Genomic DNA, 25,605 nt, shown 5'->3' with positions numbered 1-25,605 from the left:
CAAAGTGGGGGAACAGGCGCTGGAGAGTTGAAGTGATCTAATGTTATTAACTGATCAAACTGACTCAAAGAGGAAATGGAAACTCTATAAGCCAAGAGAACATTTGTAACTCGGGTAACAGACACAGAGCTTTTATTGGTCTTAACGCATTGTGGTTTTCTTACTTGATCATATCTTTTACTTTAAGCCAGGGATGTACAAATTTGATCAACACCTGCAAGACTAAAGACTGTGTTTATGTAACCAAACATTTGTTTCTTCACAGACAATACACTTTCAATTAGAATGTAATTTCAAATAGAACTATGCAGACTTACTGCTTCTTTTTTATGTTTCTTTGTTTTCTTATATATTTCTTGCCCCAGTTCCAGACTTTCTTCATTTTAGTTTTAAATATGAAAACTTATAATAAAAATCTTAAAAATGAAAAACAATGATAACCCAAACTAATATTAAAATTAAAATACTCCATTTGAATAGTTATTGTTTCAGAATGATTTACATACATCTCTACAGAAACTGCAGCTGTTCTGGTATCATTTCAATCACAACTTTTTATTTTATTATTATTATTATTATTTTTTACATTGACAGTGTCAGTAAAGAGCATGCTTGAGATTAAATTTGACACATTTCTGAGAATAAAGAAAATATCACTATAATTATATAACAGAATATTTTTATTGTCTGTCACTTCTTACAAAAATGCCATCTGTCAAATTATGAAGAAAAGTGATAATATTATTTAATTGTGTGTAATTAAGATACATAAAAAGCTAGCTAGTAATTACATAAAAATGGCAATATATATATGTGTGTGTGTGTGTGTGTGTGTGTGTGTGTGTGTGTGTGTGTGTGTGTGTGTGTGTATCTAAATATTGTACATTCACAGTCCATGGTTCTGGATGTTTGTGTGGAATCTCAGAGCGTCTGCTTGTAAGGGAGGGGGACACACATTGAGGAGCATGACAGTAATATTGTGCGGCAGACACAACTATTTCACTGGGGCTTAGAGGCCCTCCCGGATGATGTAGTCTGTCAGCGCTACACAGATCCAATCTGAACTCCGCCACCACTCTCCAATATTCACTTGGATTATGTCTCGGAATATGACTGAACACTCCGCAGACATGGGGAAGGAAAGGAGGAGAGAGGTAGATGGAAGAGGAGAAGGAGATGAGTAATCCTCATGTGACTTTATAATGCTGTAGATGAAGTGTAGAGAGAAGGCGTACCGTGGGACGGTTTGCGGTTGACACACACGCACACACACACATGCTTTACATTCTCTGCTTGTCATTTGCACCTGCTTATTTGGATTTAACACTTGATTTAATGTCCTAAAGCTACGGCACCACAAAAATTCAGAAACTCATACCGATGAAAGAAACTAAGAATGATGGTGAGAGGGAGAAAAATCATAACAACAGATAATTATTCAGCCTGCTGAGGAAAAATCGGAGCGAGGGGCGCAGGCATTCTGAGGGAGGACGGTAACATTCTGTTCTACTGAGCAATTTGATGATAAAACGACAAATAGGCGCATGAACCATTGGATCAGACGGACTAAAGAACTGATTAGAATATATCAGCACACCTCTTCTCAGCAAGCCAGCTGCTCGGAAAACATAGTCTTAGGGCATAACGTCAAGCAGAGTGAGAAGGGCTTTTGTGTGAGTCTGTTACTGAGAGATTGACTCTTTTTAATCCATTATTCTTGGCCTTGGAAGTTCTGCACTATTCATTTCTGATAGTAGGGTAGATATTATAAACAGTGGCTTGTCACTCTGCTTAACTGCTTATAATTAACAGATCAACAGTTCAATTACGCTGGACTCGATTGCTTCTTGCTTCTCAGTGTAATTGTTTGTATTTCCAGGACAGAAGTTATTCAAAAATATAAACATTTGTTCAGGTATGATTTTGGTGTCCTCTCACTCTGTGAGTTTGGATATGATACTAGTTTAGCGTTTAGCGAGTCTTTATTTATCATTATGTGGGCTGTTTTTTTAGTGGGTGAGGAGAATAGAGCTTTGTCCTGTGTAAATGACTAAAGCAGGTTGCTGTCAGCATTCTGTGTGTACCAATCAGACTCAATGATTTTGATGTAAAAAATTAGCCTAATGTATATTACATGGATAAAGGATTAAGGTGTAGTCACATTAGCAAATTTGAGCACATTCATCGGCAATAAAAGTCCATTGCTAATAGTATAACGATATATGAAGCAAAGCTCACGTAAAAGTTACTCAAACCAAGAAGAGATTTTGCTTGACCACCGTGAAACGGTTGTGAAATCTGTGTAGGGGAAATCTTTCACCCTCAATTGGAATTCTCATTTGTGTGAATACCTAAGGATTTTATTTGTGTAAATTTCTCAAGCAATGTGTGGTAAAAAATTTTTTTTACAAAACAATATTGTTTCCTAAATCCCAAGAATCGATTAGTCTGACCTGTTTTCAGTTAATGAACGAAACATTGTAGCACGCCTCTCAACCAATAAATCATAATAAGCTTTGTGCTTTGTTACTTTTGATATGAAACAAAGTCTCAGATTTCAAATTCTGTCCATTTTAATACAGTATTCAAACAATAAATGCCGTTTTGGCGGTTTAATGTGTGACAGATCGCTGTAGTGCCTCAGTTCAAGCAAAGTGGTGGCTGATTATCTCTTACACTTTAACCAGTTACAGCACGAAATGAACGTGAATGAACATCCGAAGGTATTTTAAAAGAAAGAGTACAGCTTACCAAAACCCGTGTCCTGTCGCATAATCAGTGTTTTAGTCACGAAAAGACATCGATATAACAGCTTGTTAACAATGTCACATTTACCTCAGATAAAACATATTTGGTCACCTTAAACTCATTAGTCGGTTACAGAACTAACCGTTCACATATGTGACCCTGGACCAGCCTTAAGTAGCACGGCTATATTTGCAGCAATAGCCAAAAATACATTGTATGGGTCAAAATAATATTTTCTTTTATGACAACAATCATTAGAATATAAAGTAAAGATCATGTTTCATGAAGATATTTTGTAAATTTTCTCCTGTAAATATATCAAAACTTAATTTTTGATTAGTAATATGCAAAGCTAAGTACTTTGTATTTTTGCACCCTCAAGATTCCAGATTTTCAAGTTGTATCTTGTCCAAATATTGTCCTATAATAACAAACAATGCATCAATGGAAAGCTTGTTTATTCAGCTTTCAAATGATGTTCAAAATTGACCCTTACGACTGGTTTTGTGGTCCACGGTCACATATTAGTTCACGAACAAAACACATTATGAAAAATTGTTGTGGGAAAACTAAAATGTGAGGATGTTCAGCTTGTAAAATATTATATAAAGTATTCCAATTATGGACACACTATTCAGAGACACTAAAGCTAACACCCAAAAGGAAAAAAATATTTTCTTTCTTTTCGTTTTTCTTTCTTTAAATGACATTACAGTGTTTAATGTCTGTGAGCTCCACAAACTGGCTCTCACAGCTGCTTCATCCCAACCTGCTCCTCAGCTTTTTCACAGCCAACAGCTGGACTCCTATTCCAGACTTAAGACCCCCCTCTACGGCTAATGTGTTGGTTCATGGTGCTAGTGTTACTGAGAGGGTGAGTGAGTGAGTGACAGAGAGATAAAAAGATGGAGAATTTACCATTTGTAAGTTAAACCCATTCCAGCCTTGCCCCAGTTTAAATTACACTGTTTTTCTTTTTTGATTTCCATTTTGCGCATAATGCTCTCTCTCAGCATGTTTTAAGTTATATTATTAGCGGGTCTCTGGAGAGTTTCCCCCCTCGTTTTTGGGGTGGGATTCTAGGCTCTGGATGCATTAGCTCTCCGTAATTGGCGAATGATCATGGGATGGAGTGTGGATGGAGAGAGAGCTCACAGCACGCACACCCACACACACGTGCACGCACTCGTCTCGGCGCTGTACGGCCGCGATACTGGAAGTCAGCGAGGGCCCTATCCGTCAAAGCCTAATGCTCGGCCCTAATACACTTTAATAGCTTCCTCCGCTGTCTCCGATCCCTCTTCAGCATTGATCTGAAATCATCTTTCTTATTCCTTTTTCGGGGGGCTTCGCAGACTTTCGCAGCATTTATTGCTGTCACCTGTCTTGTGTGCTCAGATTAATACGGACCGATAGGGGTAGGTTGGGGAAGGAAGCCATTTATTAGCGTTCGGATGTGTGTTCGGCAAAAGGCTAGAGACTTGGCTGAGCCGTCGCGCCGTTTGAAGAGCGGGCCCGTTTGAGCCCAGGATCCGTCACATGAATGTGTAAAATACCCAACGCCCGCGCAGGCTGTCACACAAAGGGCTATCACCCTATTATTCAAGAGCAGCCATGGAGCCAGGCCAGAGTAGAGTGTTTCTGGGGGGAAGGGAAAAATCGGCTTGATTGTGATTTGCCATTTATAATTGGCCAACGATGTGAAATGGTCGGCAGCCAGACTTTTTTAAAAAGGCAATCTGCGGCGGTGGAGGGGCCGATGGTTCGCTAATGACAGCTAGCGCGATATGCCTTGGGAACAGAATGGTGCTCGTGTAAGGGTAGGGAACACAAATATGTTTATCTGTAGTCAGCGATGTTTGCATGACTCAAATGGCATTGTCTATTGATTTCTTTTTCCAAAACATCGGCGACACAATGGAACCCAAATACAGAAGCAAAAGCGAAACATTGTCGCCATTTGAAAACAAACAAACCAAACCCATCTTTAATTCCAGAGTCCCGCCGCTTATTAAAAGAGTTACGCAGCTCGTTTTGGCCTTTGTTTGTGCCTGTAATCTTAAAGGGAATACTTGTGCGCGACGCTTTTTCCGTTCGTGTTTGTCCCTGGTCTGGGGAGCCGGATTTAAGCTCTGAAATGACAGAGTTCAAGGCTGATACTCCTGTTGGCAGTGAGGCATGGCAGACGATTTCTCGAGGGGGTCTGCCTCCACATTGTGAGCTCAACAAAAGATAGTATTTGATAAAGGTCCCCCTCCCCAAAAGCCCCCATAAATAATGAAAAGTTAATGAAGAGGTAACTTAATGATGTAATGAATATGGCAGCGCAAGGTCAAACAGAACTGTCGTGGGTTGGGTGGGCATGTGAAGTGCGTACTCGCCAGTTGTGTGTGTGTGTGCCGTTTTAATGAATGTTTTGTCACAGGAAGTGTGATAATGTTTAATTAGTTTCATGTGTGTGCGGCATGTTATACGATTCTTAGATGGCCTACTCTCATAAACCGTGTGTGTGTGTGTGTGTTGTGGGTCGCTCGAAAGAAGAAAGATGAGAATGCGAGCAGTTTGAGGGAGTGTTTTTCACAAGTGTACACCTGTGTCTGTTTATGCAAGGGAGAGTGCTTATGAAACCCTTCTGTTTTGGACAGTTTGTTTGGGAGTGTACTGTATGTGTGCTGGACTAGTGGTAGGGTGGGGTCTGGGCTGGTGATTAAATATTGAATATTATGTTGGGTCCAGGTGCAATCGATAGGGCACACGAGCAAGTGACATTAGTGTGACCTGGACGTATGCCTCAAACGTGTATTTTCACTGGCTAACACTTTGCTATTTGTTATTAGACAAACAACAATCAGTGTGTGAACTCAACACCACTGAGTTTTCTTGTCGAGGTGGTTCTGGTTTCAGTATGTTGTCCTGGTGTGTAAAGTGCCTAGTCGGCAGCGGGCAGGTAAGCACTTCGATCTGTTTCTCCTGGACTGAGGTGAGGGACTGTCATGCCGATGGTCTCAGCTTCAGCTCTGACAACTGGCTTGATCCCTTAGATAATAGAGGGAATGTGGGGTAAAATAGTAGAGAGATGCCAGTTGGCCTACCGATTGACTTACGTCGGTTAAACTGACCCATGCATTCAGGCAACATGAGTTCGAATTCGGCTTGTGACATTTCCTGTTCCTTGTTTCTTTTCCTCTATCCAGTTGCATAGCTGGCAACAAGATGAAAATTAAATAAAATGATTCTTTTATGAAATGAATACTTGTATTCAGCAAGAATTGATCAAAAGTTACTGTAAAGTCATTTTAATCTCTTTTATAATGAATTATAAAAATACTTCTATTTCAAATAAATGCTGTTCTTTTGAACGTTATATTCATCAAAGAATCCTAATAAATAAATAAATTAAATAATAAATAAATAAATAAATCACAGTTTTCACTAAAAATATTAAGCAGCACTGCTGTTTTCAACACTGAAAATAGTAGTAGTAGTAATTATAAAATTATTATTATTATTTATATGTTAATTTGGTACCCAAGTAATATTATTATAATAATTATTATTATTACAAATATTTCTTGGGTACCAAGTATTAAAATGATTTCCGAAGGATCGTGTGACACTGAAGACTGGAGAAATGGCTGCTGAAAATTCAGCTTTGGCATCACAAAAATAAATCAAATTATTAAATAAAAATGTAAGATTTAAAACCTTTCTTTCTTTCTTTCTTTCTTTCTTTCTTTTAAATGGTAATAACAAGGTTCATACAAGGTGCTTAAAGTGCTTGAAGTACTTGAATTTGACTTTTTGAAAAACTATGGCTGAAGAGATCAAATCAGGACTTTTGCGATACCGATTATTACAGATCAAATGCACCGATAAACGATATTTTGAACCGATATGTGTCTAGTGTAAAAATGAAAATTGGTAATATGAGACCACAAGTTTGAAGTATACTTTTTGCCATTGTATCACCCATACTGACAACATCTCCACATGTTTTGCACACTGCCTTCCCTGGTGTTTGTTGAGTGTAGTGCTCCCACACTGCACTTCGTGTCTTCTTCCGTGCATCCATCTACAATAAGGGTAATATAAAGAGAGAGTTAAAAGTGGGGCCACTGTATGCTTCCTGATTAAGCCTATGCATACTGTATTAAAACTAAACAGCTTGGGGAAATATAACTATTTGGCTTCAAATTATTTACACGTTAGAAATGTTCATATAATAGCATAAGCTATAATAATTTCTCATTAATTATTTTCTGATGGCTAAACCCAATGAGGTGACTATCCAATTTATCATCTAATGCGCATAAATTGATTAGCTTAAAAACACACAATGTGTAATATAAGTCTTAATAATTTAATTCTTCATTTTAGAAGATGTTAAGACGACCTTTTCATGAAACTATAACATTAATAGCCTATTATAGGCACACTCAGTTCCATAGCCTAAATGTCTCATTTTTTGTTATCCTAACCTAGGCCTATGTGACACTACACATTTCCATTAGTTTTAATTTACAGTACAGTGCAAATGAAGGTATAAAAACATTAATTTATCTTTTAATCAAATAAGTTATTTTTTTTTTACAAATGAGTTTACTAATAAAAAAAAAAAACATGGAAAACATCCGATCAGAATGCGTCCCCGACTGCCTCTTCTATTCTATGCGCCTTATAATGCGGTGCGCCTTATATATGAAAACAGTTTTAAAATACGCCATTCATTGAAGATGCGCCTTATAATCCGGTGCTCCTTATAGTGCGGAAAATACGGTATATGACTGGATTCCGCGATGGTTTTCCGCATCCGGGAAATCAAGATAACATTGAGGTGTTTTTGCAACTTCACCGTAAAGGATTGTGAATTACTGAAACACAATCAACGTCTGCTGCTGACTTACCTTTGAGAGACAACTGATTACTCCAGCAAGCGTTCTGTCTGTGTCTTCAGTGCCTTCAGCCTTCGAGTTGATTGGTCGGACTCGCGACTCCCAACAAATCAGATGCGCGGTGGGCGGAGACTGCTCTAGGGCACAGAGTGGTGAGCTCTGACAGGCTGCGTCGGAGCCAAAGAGCGCATTTCAAAATTAAATTATTTTTATCGGCAAATCGGTTTTGAAAGTAACCGATTCCGATAATTGTCAAAATGCTTAATATCGGCGCCAATAATCGGTCGGGCTGATAATCGGTCGACCCCTAATAAAAAGAGGAGTGCTTGAAAAGTCCTGAAATTTTATTTTACAGTATCTGTACGAATTCTGTAATAATATTTCTTAATTTTCATTAGTCCACCCCTTATAATATCAGCAAAAACTTCAAGAATATGAGTGATACTGGTGTTTGAGCTTAGTCATTTTAAATTGTATGTTTAATATTTTGGTTATGATAAATATGACATTAATATTTTAATAATCCTTCCTAATACTTATTTGTCATACTACGTAATGTAAACCAATCCACTGATATCTGTGATAAAATCCTCCTATGATGTAGACGTCATGGTTAAGTATTAGATCAGAGCTCAGACAGCAGATGCTTGGCCGGCGCTTTCATATGCAGTCAGAGAAATCAAAGTCTCGAAACACGACCGGACTCACACAGGGACCCTAGCGATGGGTCAGCGAGTTTTTTTATCTGTGTCTCCTGAAACATTTACTGTTCCCCGACAGCTCTAGCGCTGGCCAGCCGTGATTTGTAGTTCATGTGCAGATGTGTTGCTGAGAGACGTTTTAATGTGACGAGCGAGACGATTCTCAGTCTGTCTCTGCGGGTTTATGGAGGAGCTCCATGTCTGCGTCTCAATCTCTCAGACCTCCCCCCTTGCTCCCAGACTCCCTATCTCTTCGCTTAACAAGCCTGAGGTCATGAAGAAATGGCACAGTGCCCCACTTAACCCAAGGTTAGGTCCCTGAGCTGTTTCGCTGTACGCTGTCGTAAGAGCCTGACAATAAAAGCAGGGATGGATTCGCTCGCTCTCTCGTGTTAACCCGAATTGGTTTGCTTGCTTTTTTACTGTCCGTCTCCTGACAGCTATAGGCGGACAGGTAACAATCATCCTAAAGTTTAACAGTATACAGTGCAGGGGAAAGAATTACAGCATGCCGACTGAATGAGAGGAGCAGAGAGTCTATACTGTGGTCGTGGTGGCTACGAGGAATGTCTTTAAAGTGAAATCATTTCCTTTTCTTAATCAAAAGATGACAGACCTCTGAAGTCCCATCTGCACGCCACTGCGCAGCCTGGAGCTGCTCTGAACGGGCAAGGCGATAAAGCGATATCATGCTTTGAGGTTATGGGTTGGGGTTTTCAGGGCTTCTCTTGAGGTAATTCCCACCGGCAGAATCTCAAAACTCTTTGGCGTAAAATAATAAAATCATTATACTAGGTTAATAGCGTAAGTCAGCACTAGTCTTGCTGCCGGTGCGTGCAATGCTCTCATGTTTCAGTGGGGAAACAGAGCAGCCGGTTTGACGGACAGATTAAGGGAGGCCTGTGGACCTTTACCATATGTCGAAGTGTGGTTAGCTCACAGATTGTCGCGTCCATCTCAGCCTTCCCACCTCATCACCCTGGAGGCTTGAGCATGAGGTTTATTAAGTGTGAATGGTGTGGTCGGGGTGGCGCGTGCCTCAGGAGCTCTGTTGTCTAGTGCGCTCTCTGAGAAAGCACCTGTGTAACAATGAAAGTCTTAAAATGTTTGTGGTGGCACAGGGCACATCATTGAGGAGAAGGCATTGTTAAAACACATCTGCTCTGCCATCTGATCTGGCTCAGTGTCGTGTCTTCAAGGCCATATTTCATTTCTGCCTTTAACAATGTAGAGCCCACCAGGGGTACGTGTGCCCCAGGGGGCACTTAATCAGGTTCCAGTGGGGTACTTGAAAAGATTTTTTGACTTTTGTTATACACCTGCACGTTTGGTACCAGTTGTAACTTGTTTGACAGATTTCACAAATTGGTGATATTTTATACTTGTTGAGCTTCTGCTGTATTTGAATTTCATCATAAAAGAGTGCAAAAGGTTTTTTTTTTTTTTTTTTTTTTTTTTTTACTTTTAAAACGTCCCATCTGAATGGCATTTATATATAAATTTGCTGTTTTATCTATTTTTAGTCTAGTTGAACTGTCAAAGCTAAAAAAGACAAACAAGCTCACAAGCCTTATTAATTGTTTTTTTCTCCCACAATATTTTAGTTTAAAAGCAAGTTATTATTATAATTCCCACTTCAATTAATAATAATAATAATAAAACTAATTTCTGTATTCAGATTAACAGTTCTAGAGCTATTTGCATATACAAAAGAATATAATATTCTGAGTAGTAGTAGCATTAGTAGTACCAATACTTATTATTCTCATTATTTTCAATTATTATTTTATTTAATATTTTTTAGAAATGCTTTAAACCATGTAGCTTATGTACTTGTGTTGAAACAGTATTATTGTTATAATAATAATAATAATAATAATAATATTTGTTGTTGTTGTTGTTTACAATGGCTCATTAATATTAATATTAATACTACTACTACTAATAATACTTTTTTTTTTTTGTGAGGCATCCATAAAACTAATTTCTGTATTCAGATATTTACAATTCTGTAGCTATTTGCATATGCAAAAGAATATAATATTCTCAGTAATACAATATTCTCTGTAGTAATAATAGTAGTAGTAATAGTAGTAATAATTATTATTAATAATAAATTATTAATTTATTTAATATTTTTAGAAATGCTTTAAACTATATAGCTTATGTACTTGTGTTGAATAATATTACTACTACTACTACTAATAAAAATAAATTATTATTATTATTATTATTGTTAAAGTAATATTTTTAGTATACATTAATAATGGCCTAATAATAAATACATTTTCTATGGCTAATTAATAATAATAATAATAATAATAATAATAATAATAATAATAATAATAATAATAATAATTATTATTATTATTATTATTATTATTATTATTAAACTACATAGTTTAAAGCATTTAAAATATATAATAATTATTATTATAATTATTCTTAATAAATAATATTAACAAATTAATAATGATAAGCAATAACAAAAAAAAAACTAACAAGGCTGCATTTTGCAATTCCTCCATCATGCTTATTCACATGTTCCATTGCAATAAATATATCCGACAGTCTGACGTGTGTACTTCTGCAAAAAAAAAAACAAAAAAAAAAAAACAAGGAAATAACAAAGCGAAGGCCTCAAGCAGAGAAATTAAACAACTCAGACTGCTTGCACATAAATAGTTTAATCTTTGCTTCATAAATCAGGTGGTGAGCGCTCATTTGGCCTGAGCGAGGCCTTCAGGTTCACACTTGGCCCTGTGTAAACATGTTTTCTAGTCAGTCCTCCCCAAGAGTGATTCATCCACAGAGCCGTAATCAAAAACAATAACCATTGGAAAGCGTAAACGTTTCAGAGCGTCGCTGAGAAGTATGAAATAATAATCTGTGTGTGGCCTGGCGAATGCTGAGAATGCAAACATTTCACAATAAAGTTGTTTAAATAGAGACCTTGGCATCGATGACTAAGAGATAGGACATGCTGCGTTAATTACACCCGCTCATAAAAATAAACCACCGGTTTAAAATATGACTCTCCATACTACGGGATTTAACCTATTAAACGGCAGTGAGGTGTGCTGCTCAGATGTGAAGGAAGGCTCTATTGTTTAGAGTAAAAACACAACAAGCTCCGAAGGAGATAAAGAGAGAGAGAGAAAGCCCAAATAGCTGTACAATCAACAAAGGAACCCACTGTTTACTCTGAACTTAAAGACTTTTGAATTATTCCCCGCCATTGTGTGGCATTAGGACGAGAAAACAGCCCGGCTAAGTGCACGTTTATTATTTTTAAACCGTGTGAAAAGTAATATGCTTTAAGGAGCCAGCAGATGTATTGGTAGAGCTATACAGGGCCCACACATAAAGTTTGAAGTGAGTTAAGTTTCATCAGCGGATGGCGAGAAATGGATTATTTTCCTTGAGCGTCGACTTAAGTTTTAAAGTTCACTGCCGGGTGGCCCATTCCTATTATCCATGTTAACATAAGAATAGAGGATAGGGAGGAGGCAGGGCTAGAAAGAGACACACAAAACCAGAGTCAAAGAGACCTACGACTTTGTGGGGGTTACTGGTTCAAATGTTGTTATCCACTTTTACTAATACAACTTTTTACTGATGTATTGGCACTCCTCGGCATCTGAGCCCAACCGGCTTTCGTGGGCCACACGACAAACACACGTTCCCTGCTTAGACGCCTGGCTAGAGAACAAGGCACCCGGTCACAGAAGCGGCGCGCTCCGGCTAATCACGTTACACTGTTTTTGCTTCACATTACACTTAGTTTACCCCTGAAACGGAGTCAAGGGAACCATGACAACTCTTCAGTCTGAGAAGAGGCATGCCGTTATGAATAAATGTTTGTATACATTTTTTGTGGATCTTGGAGTGTGCACATGGCGAACGGACTGCGCTTAAAGACATCTGGATGCGATGAAATAGAATTTGTTTAAACAAAATGAAGCCCCTCTCTCTCCACCTGGAAAGCCACCCAGAGCGCACGCTGCTCATCACTACATACTTGTGCAGTGATTTTAATAGGACTGTATTGACAGATATTTCACTACAGCAGCGCAAAGTCTTTTGAAAATGCGTGATGACTTTCACAGCTTTCGCTGAAAGAGTCAACATGAATACCGCGACTTTAAACATGCCGGAATTGAGGGGGGAAATGGTGATGCACTTATTCCGTTGGGCTTTAACGAAGTCAAAACAGGATATGCTGTAATTATGAGTAATAATAATAATAAAATTAATAATAATAACATTAATAATAGCAACAACAACAACAGCAGCAGCATATCTTGTATGCAAGTATCTATTTATTTTGTATTCTTCTTGTTGAAAAAGAGTACTTAATCTACTTATTTTATGCCTTTCCTAAAATATTAAATTAATAGTATTAATAGTAATTATTAATGATAATCTTCCTCATTATTATTATTAGTATTACTGAACACAAGTCAAGTGCATAAGCTACATAGTTTAATGCGTATCTTAAAATATTAAATAAACTAATCATATAAATTAATAACTATCTTTATTATTATTATTAAACCTGAGTACATACGCTACATATTTTTATGCATTTTTAACATATTAAATAAATTAATAATATAAATTGATAATAATAATCTTGCTTTTTCGTTAATATTATAATTTTTTGAACACAAGTACATAAGCTACACTGTTAGATGCATTTCTTAACATATTAAATAAATTAATATAAATTAATTATAATAATTTTCCTCAGCATAATTACACCAAGCCACATAGTTTAATACATTTAGTACACATATTAAATGAATTAATAATATAAATTAGCGATAATCTTCCTCATTATTATTATTTTTTTATGAACATGAGTACATAATCTGAAATATTCAATAAATCATATAAATTAATTATGATAATCTTTATCATTATTATTATTCTTATTATTGAACAAGTCAAGTACATAAACAACATATTTTGATGCATTTCTTAGCATATTAAATAAATTAATGAAAATGTATAATAATATTTTTTCATTATGATTATTATTATTATTATTAAAAACAAGCTACATATTATGATGCATTTCTTAACATATTAAATAAATTAATATAAATTAATTATAATATTTTTCCTCATCATAATTACACAAGCCACATAGTTTAATACATTTCTTAAATTATTAAATTAATTAATAATATAAATTAACAATAGTCTTCCTTATTATTATTATTTATTTTTTTATTGAACATGAGTACATAAGCTACATTGCTTGATGCATATTCTAAAATATTAAATAAATTAATCATAAATTAATAATAATTATCTTCATTATTATTATTATTATTATTATTATTACTGAACAAGTGAAGTACATAATGCATTTCTTAAATAAATTAATCATATAAATGAATAATAATCATCTTCATTATTATTATTATTAAACATGAGTACATAAATTACATATTTTGATGCATTTCTTAACATAAAAAATTAATAATATAAATGTATAATAATTGCTTTATTATTATTGTTATTATTGAACACAAATACATAAGCAAAATAGTTTAATGAATTTCTTAAAATATTAAATAAATTAACATAAATTAATTATAATAATTTTCTTCATCATAATTACACAAGCCACATAGTTTTAAACATTTCTTAAAGTATTAAATTAATTAATATTATAAATTATAATATATTATAAATTATATAATATATGTATAGAATAATTATAGATTTTTTTATTGAACATGAGTACATAATATACATTGTTTGATGTATTTCTTTAAATAAATGAATATAAATTAATTATAATAATAGTCCTCCTTATTATTATTATTATTATTATTACTAACATTATAAATATTTAAAACAAGTATATAAGCCACATATTTTAATGCATTTCTTAAAATATTAAATTAATTCTTAATATAAATGATTAATAATCTCCACATTATTATTATTATTATTATTATTATTATTATTATTATTATTATTATTATTATTATTATTATTATTATATAATATTATTTATTTTGAGAGGTCCGTAAAACCAGTTTCATAATTCAGATATTTAAAATTATGGAGCTATTTTCATATGCAAAATAATATAAAAGTCTCAGTGCAAAGCTTAAAATGTAAGAAAGAAAGAAAAGACGTCAGCTATATTTACGGCTAACAGAACTCTAATGAAACATTTATTTTTTATTTTTTTTACACCATGCTATTTCTTTCAGCTGCATCAGCTGGGCTTAACATGTAAATAATAAACCATCTAAATGTAAAATACTTCTCTTCAGTGATCTATGGCATATTAATCAGCATGTTTAATGAGCGACTGCTGATAAAGGGCCTGGACAAAAAAGCTATGTGCATATGAGAGACACCTATGGATTGATCAGCCTCTTAATTCTGCTTTAACAAATAGTCCAGGAGTCTTGGACTCGGCAACGCGGGAACATGCCTAGGATAATAAGCATCATGGAAGCTAATCAGATTTCTAAGAGGAATTGATTGTTGGTTTTGCCGAAAGAGCAGAAGAAGCCTTGACAATAAGCTGAAATGTAAGTGTTAATTTTTATGCTAATCTTCCAGCAATCTCCACGTGATGCAATTTGCTCCCCTGCTCCGCAGATATGAAATTGTCCCGCTCACAGAGAAAATGTCAGCTTGCCAGACCCTGAAAGCTTGTAATTTATTAGGTATGTTTCTATTAGTATGTGTCACACTTGTTAGCCAGCCTCTCCCTCTCTCTCTTTCTCTCGTGCACACTTGTGCACATACAAACTCTAGCGCTCCATGTGTGTGCCGCTCAGCCCGCGGCCTTAAAGAGCGTCTCAGCTCACTGGCTGTAGCACCAGGGCATTAATGTATTATCATATATCGGGTGGTCCTTGCCCTGTGGACAAAAGGCTGTTTAATACAATTTAATGACATTCCCGAGCAGGAGGGAGAAAGGGGGAAAGAAAGGGCAAAGCCCAGATTAAATTAGCATTTGTGGTTCTTATAGTTCACCCATGCAAAACTTAGCAACAGAAGCGCTATGACTCCACCCCTACGTCCCCCGTTTGTTTTTGTTGTCTTTATATAGAAAAAGAGCGATATAGGCTGAAAACTACTATGTGCGACTACGAAAAAATATAAGCACCAGTCCAGAATCCTTTCTTAAATGAAGTGTAGACAGAGTATAAAGAAGAGATTCATAGTGCAGCAAGGAGCTTCGTTGATTATAATGGAACTTTGTGAGATTGTGATGAGCTAAGATGAGTGATAGCTTTTATTGATTATTGAGGGAGTTTGTAAATGCGATATTGATTTAATACAACAGTTTAATAAACAAGAAGTTAATATTGTCTGACTAAAACAGTATTGCCTGATTTTGCTCCATTTCTTCAACAAAATAGTTTGAAACAAAGTCACAGCTAAGCTGCTGCGCATCTTCATTCAAACACAGAGTTGTTTCGTTTATGAATGAACGTGCGATTTTAAACGAATCTAGTGAGTCAATGAATCAATTAGGCCTACCCATTCATAAAGAAAGTCACTTGCTTTATTCCTGAATGAATCAGCAATTCGAACAAATCAAATGAATGAATGATTCAGTAATAAAATCATTGATCATTGAAATCGCCGCCACCTACTGGCAGTTTTAGTTTCATTTCAGTATATTTTCAGTTATTTAAAAAATGTAATATTTCTAGAGTAAAATTTTTATATTTAAAACATTAATCTCATGAATTTATTAAATTAATTGCACTCATGCCACCTCTGAGCCTCATTAAGCATCTGAAAATACACTTTTGTTCCACCTCTAATTTTATTTGATTGGTAACTTACTGTTCTTATTCTACTTGTTCTTATTTTATTGCTTTAATTAGACGTTTTAAAAAGCTTATAAATATACATTTATGAAGTTTGAAAAATGCCATTAACTCCCCCGTGAATTACTTTAAGGAGTCAGATATCACCTTCTAATTGTGATTGTTTTTTGACCAGACATTTAGATTTTTACATTTTGAAGGTACTCCTGAAATTTTTGACTGTGCTTCTAATTTTTCTTTTAAAGGTTGTATCAGCGATTTCTAGCCTAAAACATAAAGTGTCAAATTCAGCTGAGCTTTCTTCACGATCCGCTCGCTGCTGTGGACTTTCGCTCCGCCTCCCTCACATCCCAGCACCAGTAGGAAAGTCCACAACACCAAACCCCTGACGCTGATTGGTTGGAACACTGTTTGTTTATCTGTGGAAAGGTTGGTAGTGCCGATTGTTTTTTTGGCATATCTCGGACCCTAGGCTGACCAGAGAGACGCGTTTTTTTCACAGACAATTTATGGGGCAGGCAGCGAGCGGATCGTGAAGAAAGCTCAGCTGAATTTGACACTTTATGTTTCAGGCTAGAAATCGCTGATACAACCTTTAAGTCAGGAGCACTAGTGCTCCTAAAAATAAAAGTAAGCGTAGAGCCCTGAGCGTAGTATGGGAGTTAAAGCAAAAGTTGAGGAGGATAAACTGAACACAACACCGATTGCAGCTCATAACCTGTCAGCGACGCTCATGTTCCCCAAAGGCCACAGCCTGATTGATTTTCTGCGTGGCGCAGTGATGTCATCCATAAGAGACGCGAGGAGCTGACAGCCGATGCGTTTAGGCATCTCTGTGACCGTGCCGTTTACCGACGCGGCTTTCTTTGTCTTCATCTGTCTCTGCCTCACTTTACACATCTCTATCTCTCCTCTTTCCGTCTCTCAAGCACACACCCTCCCCTCATTTCCTCCCTGTTTGTGTTGTGTAAGGAAGCCAGTGCCGGGCATCCAGTGTTACACTCAGCATACTCGGTGTAGAAGGTTTGGATGCAATTCACATATAGGTCAATTAAATGCGCCAACATCTGCTCTCTTCTAACCATTTGCATACAGTATTCATATGTTAATGATGTCCCTTGTTTTGTGTGTGTATGTTTGTGTGTGTGTTTTTCACTTCCTCCCCTCCTCTCTGTCTCTTTGTAAAAAAAAAAAAAAAGAGAAAAAAAAATCAGATAGAAAATTTTTGGATTCAGACCGCTTCATGTGGCGACTCCAAACCGGATAGTGCCGTCCTATTTTTATTTCCTCTCTCTCTCTTGCGCTGAAAGCAGAAACTCCTTTACTGCGAGCGGCGGGCTTGTTCAGCTGCCATTGGCCCTGATTTGAACAAGAATCCTTCCACTGTAGCTGCAAAGGAAGTCCTTGCCTTTGGAAAGCAGCTTAACGCCTTATAAATCAGTGATGAGGCAGATGGACCAGCGATAATCTATTTAGAATGCCTCACAGCAAATATTGTCGTACAGATGATTAGAGATTGAGCTATTTTAACTCGGCCTTCTCCGCCCTCTCAGCAAATCTTCTGCTTCTGTGAATGATTTAAATTGGAGAGTTTCTTCTTTTCCCCCTGCCTTTCCTCCCCGAATCTATCGGCGCTTTCGAAACGCTCGCACGGGGGAAACGAAGTGGTGAAGTGTACGTGTTTTACGCCGCCATTTTCTTGGCAGGCTTCAATGGCGTGCCGCGGAACAAAGAGAGCAGGGAGATGGGCCCGAGCCAACAGGCTAATGACAAAACGCACGCTTCTTAACCCAATATTAGTAGGGGGACGCGGCAGGAGCGCGGCTGTACGTGAGGGCTGGAGCCGCACCGGAGGCCCCCCGTAGGTTTCGCTTTGGTGGTCGATAGGTCCCGATTTAGCACGAGGCCACTGAAGACGGGCTGGACGATGGATGGGCAGAGAGAGAGAGAGAGGGAAAGAGGGAGGGAGGGAGGGCGTAGTGCGAAAATGAAGTGGAGGTTGTCAGATGTGGCAGCTGCTTGGAATCCTGATAAATATAAGTCCTTATTGATCGGCTGAAAATGAAAGATCCCAGAGTGGCGTGCAGTATTTAGCTTCTTGTCTGCCGAGCGCGTCAGCGGTGGCCTTGCCTCGCTGGGATAGATTTTCAGCGGCGCTCTGAGCCACGGCTTTGATTTCATCTTTAACCTTTTTCGGCTGCTTTTCCTTGACCTCTGCGCCACTGCTGTGATTCAGTGAATTTGTTACATTTGGCCTGACATCCTCTCTCTCTCTCTTTCTCTCTCTCTCTTTCTTTCTTGCTGACAGAGTAAAGACTCATCGCCGCTGTCATCGCTTGTTGCCGTACAGACTCAGTGGCGGGGTGAGTCACGGTCTCTTCAACCTGACGGGCCCCGGACCAGTATGCAGTTAGAGTGATCAGGTAAGCGAACGTTCGGTAGTTGTAACCTGACACCGCTCCTGGACCAGATACGGGACGTTCGTTTAGCTCGCTGATCCCAGATCTGCACACGCTTGAGCGGTCCTTAGATAAGACATGAAGCATGCTCACTTACCCGCTGGTCTCAAATCATCAGTGTCAGGATGAGATTAACTGATCCCAGAGTCTGATCCCTAACAGACAGTCCATTTGAAGCGGCACGTTTTGTGCTGAACGCTTGTAATCTTCTCCTGCGATGTGTCTTTAAGCCGAACACCTAAATGACATATAAAAGCCCAATTTAGAGCAATTGCTTCTCCAATTTGCTCTTATATCTGGTTCCAGCCTTTTCACCGACATGTTTCATATGTGGCCATCATGAATTTTCTTTCTTAAAGATCTCAGTACATATAAAAGATATACAGTACAATAGGTAGAGGAGATTAAAACTAGTAACTAAAAGATTTTGCGATAAAAGTCTGAATGCATGTGTGCTTTCTTTAGAAGTAGTCTGTACAGTCAAACCAAGAATTATTCAGACACCAGATATAATTTTTGCTATTTATATCTTACCCAAAAATTCTTCATACATAATTGATAACAATTTTTGACCAAAAATTAGTCAGACACTTTGACCTGACCATGTTTAAGCATTGCTTGGTAATTGGTCAATAAACAATTTATAGTTGTGTAAATATTGTCATACTAACAGTTGTCTGTTATACATACCTTTCTATCAAAGTTATCTGACATTATCAAGATGAATTTGTTCTGACACAGTTTAACTCTGAGTTCTTGTCATATAGTATTACAATTTTCTAAACTATAGTGAATCAACTGAGATAATGTAAGAAATGTTGAAGCTGTTTAAATAAATTATTTTTGTACATTTTATTATCCAAATTTAAAATTTGAGTAGCAATATGATATAGGGCCTACACTACCCTATTGAAAATAAATAAATACATAAATAAATAATATTAGTACTTGATCAAAAGTGACAGTAAAAACATTAACTAAATATTTAACATAAATGTGTTTGAACTTATTCATCAAAGATTGCTGAAAAACTCTATTACAGTCTCCACAAAAATATTTGAGTGATTTCTGAAAGATCATGTAACACTGAAGACTAGAGTAATGACTGCTAAAATGTAGCTTTGCCATCACAGGAATAAATTACATTTCAAAATGTATTGAAATAGAACATACTTATTTTTAAATCGTAATAATATTTCACAATTTTATAAACATCAAAAGCAATCATATATAATCTTAAACTTTGAATGGTAGTGTATATTTAGACCAGAGTCAGCTATAAAACAGTAGATTTAAAATTAAAGATTGCTGTTCTCAGTATAATTCTTCCCATATATGTCAGGTCAGATAAGTTTGAAATTGTATAATGCTATTCAGTTTATTAATTAAAATTTTGTAGGCAAGAATAATTGTTGGATATGTTGTATGTTACCTTGTAAGGGTATAATATTTCAGTTTTACTGTTTAACTTTTCTCAATTAATGGCAAGCTCACCTCATATATTGTGATGACAAGCCCTGGATTTGGCGAAAACTGAAGACATAAACTCACTTTAAATAATAAAACCAGCCTGAGAAATAATCACTGGGGTAAAAAGAGTGATTAAAATCTTCATGCATTTTATTGCGCTTTGCATATTTGGATAATTAAAAAAATTACGAGTGTGATCTTTAAATCGAAATAAAGAACGAAAAGATGCAGTAATGATTTACATTTTTCAGATTTTTTTTTTTTTAAGGGAAGTAAAGGGTAAAAGCAGCCTATGAATAAAAAGTCTTCTTCTCCTCCTCCTCCTCCTCCTCCTCCTGAACAATGCTCCAGCACACTTTTAGATAGATTATAAATCCCCCTATGAGAGAGCCTGCAACAGCTGTTGGCAGACATACTAGATATGAGAATAGCAGCATAGGATGAAGGAGCATTAAAAATTAATATGCTATTTAGCCTAGGTGTATTTTAGGTATTTGACATTTTCATGTCCGGGACAGACTAAATTTATTCATAGTACAGAAAATAAAAAAAATAAAAATGGAAAAAAAGATTGTGAAGGGGTGGTAGGAGAGCTGTAAGCGGAGGCTGCTGTTTTTTTTTTTTTGTGTTTTTTTTTTCTTTTGTTTTTTTATGGTCACCCTTTCATTCAGTAATGATAGGTGTTAAGACATCGTCTATGGAGGAGACTGCAGCCCATTATGTGCACGGTAATAATTAGCACATGGCACAAAGGGAACCGTTTGCCTCTTAAGCCTCTGCTTAATGCTTTTTTGTTGTATTGTTTTGCTATTTTTATTTCTATTTATTTTGTTTTCTGGTGTTTTTTCCCTTCTCTTTGTGTTTTGTTGAATGGTTAAAGGAACATTGTGTGTGTGTGTGTGTGTGTGTGTGTGTGTGTGTGTGTGTGTGTGTGTGTGTGTGTGTGTGTAGACGAGACAGTGAGAGTGGAAATCCCAGCTTCAGTAGTGATTAATTACTAATACTCCCTCAGAACATCTCTCTATCCCTGACTATCTAATCACACTGAAATCTAAGACATGTCCTGAGAGGAGAAGAGACGATAGGACTACATGGACCATCTCTCTCTCTTCATTGTAACTTTATCAATCTCACAATCTTGCTTCTTTTTCCTTAAAGGAACAGTTCACCCAAAAATGAATAATTTACTCACCCTAAAAAAAAAATAAAAACACACATAAGACTTTCTTTCTTCTGTAGAACACAAAGGGAGTTGTTTATAGCAGAATGTCCAAGCTGCTCTGTTCCATACAGTGACCACAGCTGTCAAGTACGATTTTCAGTAAATAGAGAATTACATTTCAGTCTGTTCTTCATAGAAAGCAATTTTATAGAATGAAGCATTTGAGATCTGCAAGTTAAAATCCCATTCATTTTCTTCATAGGGAAAGTTGTCTTTAACAATAACTTTTAATGATATCCTTTGAACAATGAAACAAACCATTTTATTAGTGGAAATACTATTGAAAAACCACGTAAAAAAAGTCCCATGAAGCACTGTGAATGACGTGATAGTGATCACTGTTGCAAATTAGCCATATGGAGCACCAGTTATACATTTTAATTTAGGGCCCTATGAAATCTGTTTTATTTTTTGCTAAATATCATTTTATTTTATTTTTTCCAAATTACTTTTTTTTTCTTTTAATTTAATTTTTCTGGATTCTGTTTTTTGTCTCTCTCTCTCTCTGTTTTAATGGTTATATAAAAAATATGAATCAAAAATGATTTCTAGTTAATTGAAAGCAAGAAAAGATAGTTAATGAAGCATACACAATTTAACAGCAGTTTATTAAAAAAAAAAAAAAAAAAAAAAAAAAAACATTTAAGCCCTATGAAATCTGTGATTTTTTTTCCAAATTATGTTTTACCTTTTTCCAAATTCCATTTTTGTTCCATTTAAATTTTTCAGGATTCTGTTTTTTTTTCCTAGACTCTAGTTTTAATTGTTAAATAAAAAATATTAATCAAAAAGCATGTCTAATTATTTAAAATAAAGAAACAAACACAGTTTAACAGCAATTTAATAAAAGTAAAAAAAAATGTAACCCGATGAAATCTGTTTATTGTTTGTTTTTTCCCCCAAATTCTGTTTTAATATTTTTTCCATTGCAATTGGTCTGGATATTAATCAAAAAGCATATTTAATTAATTGAAATCATGAAGCGTACACAATTTAACAGCAATTTATTAAAACAAAAAACATTTAAGCCCTATGAAATCTGTTTTATTTTTTGCTAAATATCATTTTTTTTTTTTTTTCAAATTACTATTTTTAATTTTTTTTTTAATTTTTCTGGATTCTGTTTTTTTGTCTCTCTCTCTGTGTGTTTTAATGGTTAAATAAAAAATATGAATCAAAAAGGATTTCTAGTTAATTGAAAGCAAGAAAAGATAGTTAATGAAGCATACACAATTTAACAGCAGTTTATTAAAAAAACAAAACAAAAAAAAAAACATTTAAGCCCTATGAAATCTGTGATTTTTTTTTTCCAATTTATGTTTTACTTTTTTCCAAATTCCATTTTTGTTCCATTTAAATTTTTCAGGATTCTGTTTTTTTTTCCTAGACTCTGTTTTAATTGTTAAATAAAAAATATTAATCAAAAAGCATGTCTAATTATTTAAAATAAAGAAACAAACACAGTTTAACAGCAATTTAATAAAAGTTTTAAAAAATGTAACCCAATGAAATCTGTTTATTGTTTGTTTTTTCCCCCAAATTCTGTTTTAATATTTTTTCCATTGCAATTGGTCTGGATATTAATCAAAAAGCATATTTAATTAATTGAAATCATGAAGCGTACACAATTTAACAGCAATTTATTAAAACAAAAAACATTTAAGCCCTATGAAATCTGTGATATTTTTTTTTTTCCAAATTCTGTTTTATTCTTTTCCAAAATTCCATTTTTGTTCCATCTAAATTTTTTAGGATTCAGTTTTTTTTCTAGACTCTGTTTTAATGGTTATATAAAAATATTGATAAAAAAATTATGTCTATTTAATTGAAATCATGAAGCGTACACAATTTAACAGCAGTTTATTAAAAAATAATAATAATAATTTAAGCCCTGTGAAATCTGTGATATTTTTTTCCAAATTCTGTTTTATTTATTTTTTTCCAAATTCCATTTTTATTCCATTAAAATTTTTCGGGATTCAGTTTTTTTTTTCTAGACTCTGTTTTAATTTAATTAAAATATTAATCAAAAAGCATGTCTAATTATTTAAAATAAAGAAACATGCACAGTTTTACAGCAATTTATTAAAAGTAAAAAAAAAAATTGTAACCCAATGAAATCTGTTTGATTTTTTTTTTTTTTTTTTTTTTTCCAAATTATGTTTTAATATTTTTTCCAAATTCCGCTTTTTCCATTGTAATTGGTCTGGATATTAATCAAAAAGCATATCAAATTAATTGAAATCATGAAACGTACACAATTTAACTGCAATTTATTAAATGTTACAATTTTTTTAAGGCCGTATGCAATACATTTTGTTTATTTTATTTATTTATTTATTTAATTATTTATTTATTTTGTTTATTTTCTCAAATTCAGATTTATTTTTACCAAATTCTGTGGTTTCCATTACTTTTCTGGATTCCATTTTAAATGTTTCATTAAGTTTTAATAAATCAAAAGCATCTCTTATTAATTTATTTTATTAAAAAATAATAATTTATTATTATTTATTTTATTTTATTTTCAGAAATACTGTGTGTAGGCTATTTACATTTTCATTTCGTAAGTAAAGAAAAATTAAACAAAAGCACGCACATCAGTCTCAAATGGGTGCTCGACTAAAAAGCAACAAGTACAAAATAAAGTGTAAAGTCGGCAACACCAAAGCTCCAAAAATATCAAAAATATTTATTTTTAAAACAACTTTCGCATAGCGTATGTGACGTTTCGAGCACGCAGGCTCTTCATCAGACAAATTGAATACTAATGTGCCACTCTTTATATCTCCAGGTGATCCAAATCACATGACCAAACACCATGTTACTGACCAATACATCAATGATGTTCACACTAGTATTCAATTTGTCTGATGAAGAGCCTGCGTGCTCGAAACGTCACGTATGCTATGCGAAAGTTGTTTTAAAAATAAATATTTTTGATATTTTTGGAGCTTTGGTGTTGCCGACTTTACACTTTATTTCGTAAGTAAAAAAAATTCTGGTAAATAATTTACTAAAGAATAATGTTTTAATAATAATTTATTAGTAGTAGTAGTAGTAGTGCTGTCTTTGCGTTAAGTAATGTATTTCTGTCACAGTTTCTTCATGTTAAACTGAACTTTTATTTTGATGGGGTGCTGAGAAGACCTTTAAGTTTCTGTTTGTATATGACGAGGATAGTATCTCTCAAAAGAAACAGTAAAATGCTCATGAAGTGACTCTCAGAACAGTTCTAGAGATTGTGTTTGTGTTCATGTACTTAAAAATTGAGGTGGCAGAGGCTGAAAACACAGCTAGCGTCACACGCACTTTAGTATTTGTGTTATAAAAAAAAAAATAAAAAAAAGCTGAGACAAGCATGCAGGATTCATACCAAAATAGTATTTTTGCAGCTTAATATTCACAGACAATAGTCCATATCACATTTTGATTCGTGTGCAAACCCTTTTTTTTTTTGGTTAATTCAACCAAACTTCCGTGACATTCCATGTTATACAGTAAATTATGTTTTTATGGATTCCATAATTCCTTCTACATGTTTCGCATCACGGAAATCATAGGCCTCTATTAATTATGCATTTTTGCATTTTTGGAGCTTGACAGTTCCAGTCCCTATCCACTTTCATTGTGTGGAAAAGAGCAGCTCAGACATTCTGCTACATTTCTCCTTTTGCGTTCCACATAGCCTAGCTGACTAAATGATGTAGAATTGTATTTTCAGGTGAACTATCGCTGTAACCACCCTTCTTTTGTTCTCTCATTTTTCTCACTTTCTCCATTCTTTTCTACCATTTTTCCTCTCCTCTGCTAATTCGCTATATGCGTCTCGTCTGGATTTTTGTAACATGCTCGACTCCCCCTCATTTCTCCCCCTCTCTTTCTCTCCTTCTCTCAGGTGTTATATATACATACACTGTTACTCCCTGAGGTAATATTTAGCAATAGCATGTTTAACACCACAACCCTCCAGTCACAGATCCTCACATCATGCTTAAAAAACAGAGACGGGTGACATGTTTCTGAATCTGCTGCTTTTCTATCTCTGAAGAAAACATGGCTTTTATTTAACAGTTATAGCTATTACAGGATCACAAAAAAAGGGAGAAAAAAAATCTCAAGGCAGGGATAATTTCCATAGATATCTCTCACTACAAAGAAAGCTAAAAATCAAAGCACTGCCTTCATTTAAAGAAAGACAGAGACTTTTCGAATGACACTCTTCATTTTGTTTTCTTTTTTTTTCTTTTTCGGCTAGTGGAAGTATTTGCATAGCTGAAGTTAGCAGTCTCT

At 35.0% G+C, this 25,605-nt stretch overlaps 1 protein-coding gene across 3 annotated transcripts in view; it reads left to right on the top strand.

Annotated features, from left to right (window-relative positions):
* znf536 (zinc finger protein 536) overlaps positions 1-25,605 on the top strand; it is a 220,411-nt gene that overhangs the window by 52,252 nt on the left and 142,554 nt on the right. For all 3 annotated transcript variants that reach the window (XM_073835843.1, XM_073835845.1, XM_073835846.1), the window contains exon 3: positions 18,470-18,584. The gene's annotated coding sequence lies outside the window, so the exon portion shown is untranslated. The remainder of the gene's footprint in view (positions 1-18,469; positions 18,585-25,605) is intronic.

The sequence above is a fragment of the Garra rufa genome, chromosome 3 (genome assembly GCF_049309525.1).
Source record: "Garra rufa chromosome 3, GarRuf1.0, whole genome shotgun sequence".
NCBI lineage: Eukaryota > Metazoa > Chordata > Actinopteri > Cypriniformes > Cyprinidae > Garra > Garra rufa.
The sequence above is the reverse complement of the archived record's forward strand: the minus strand, read 5'-3'. Positions and strand labels throughout refer to the sequence as shown.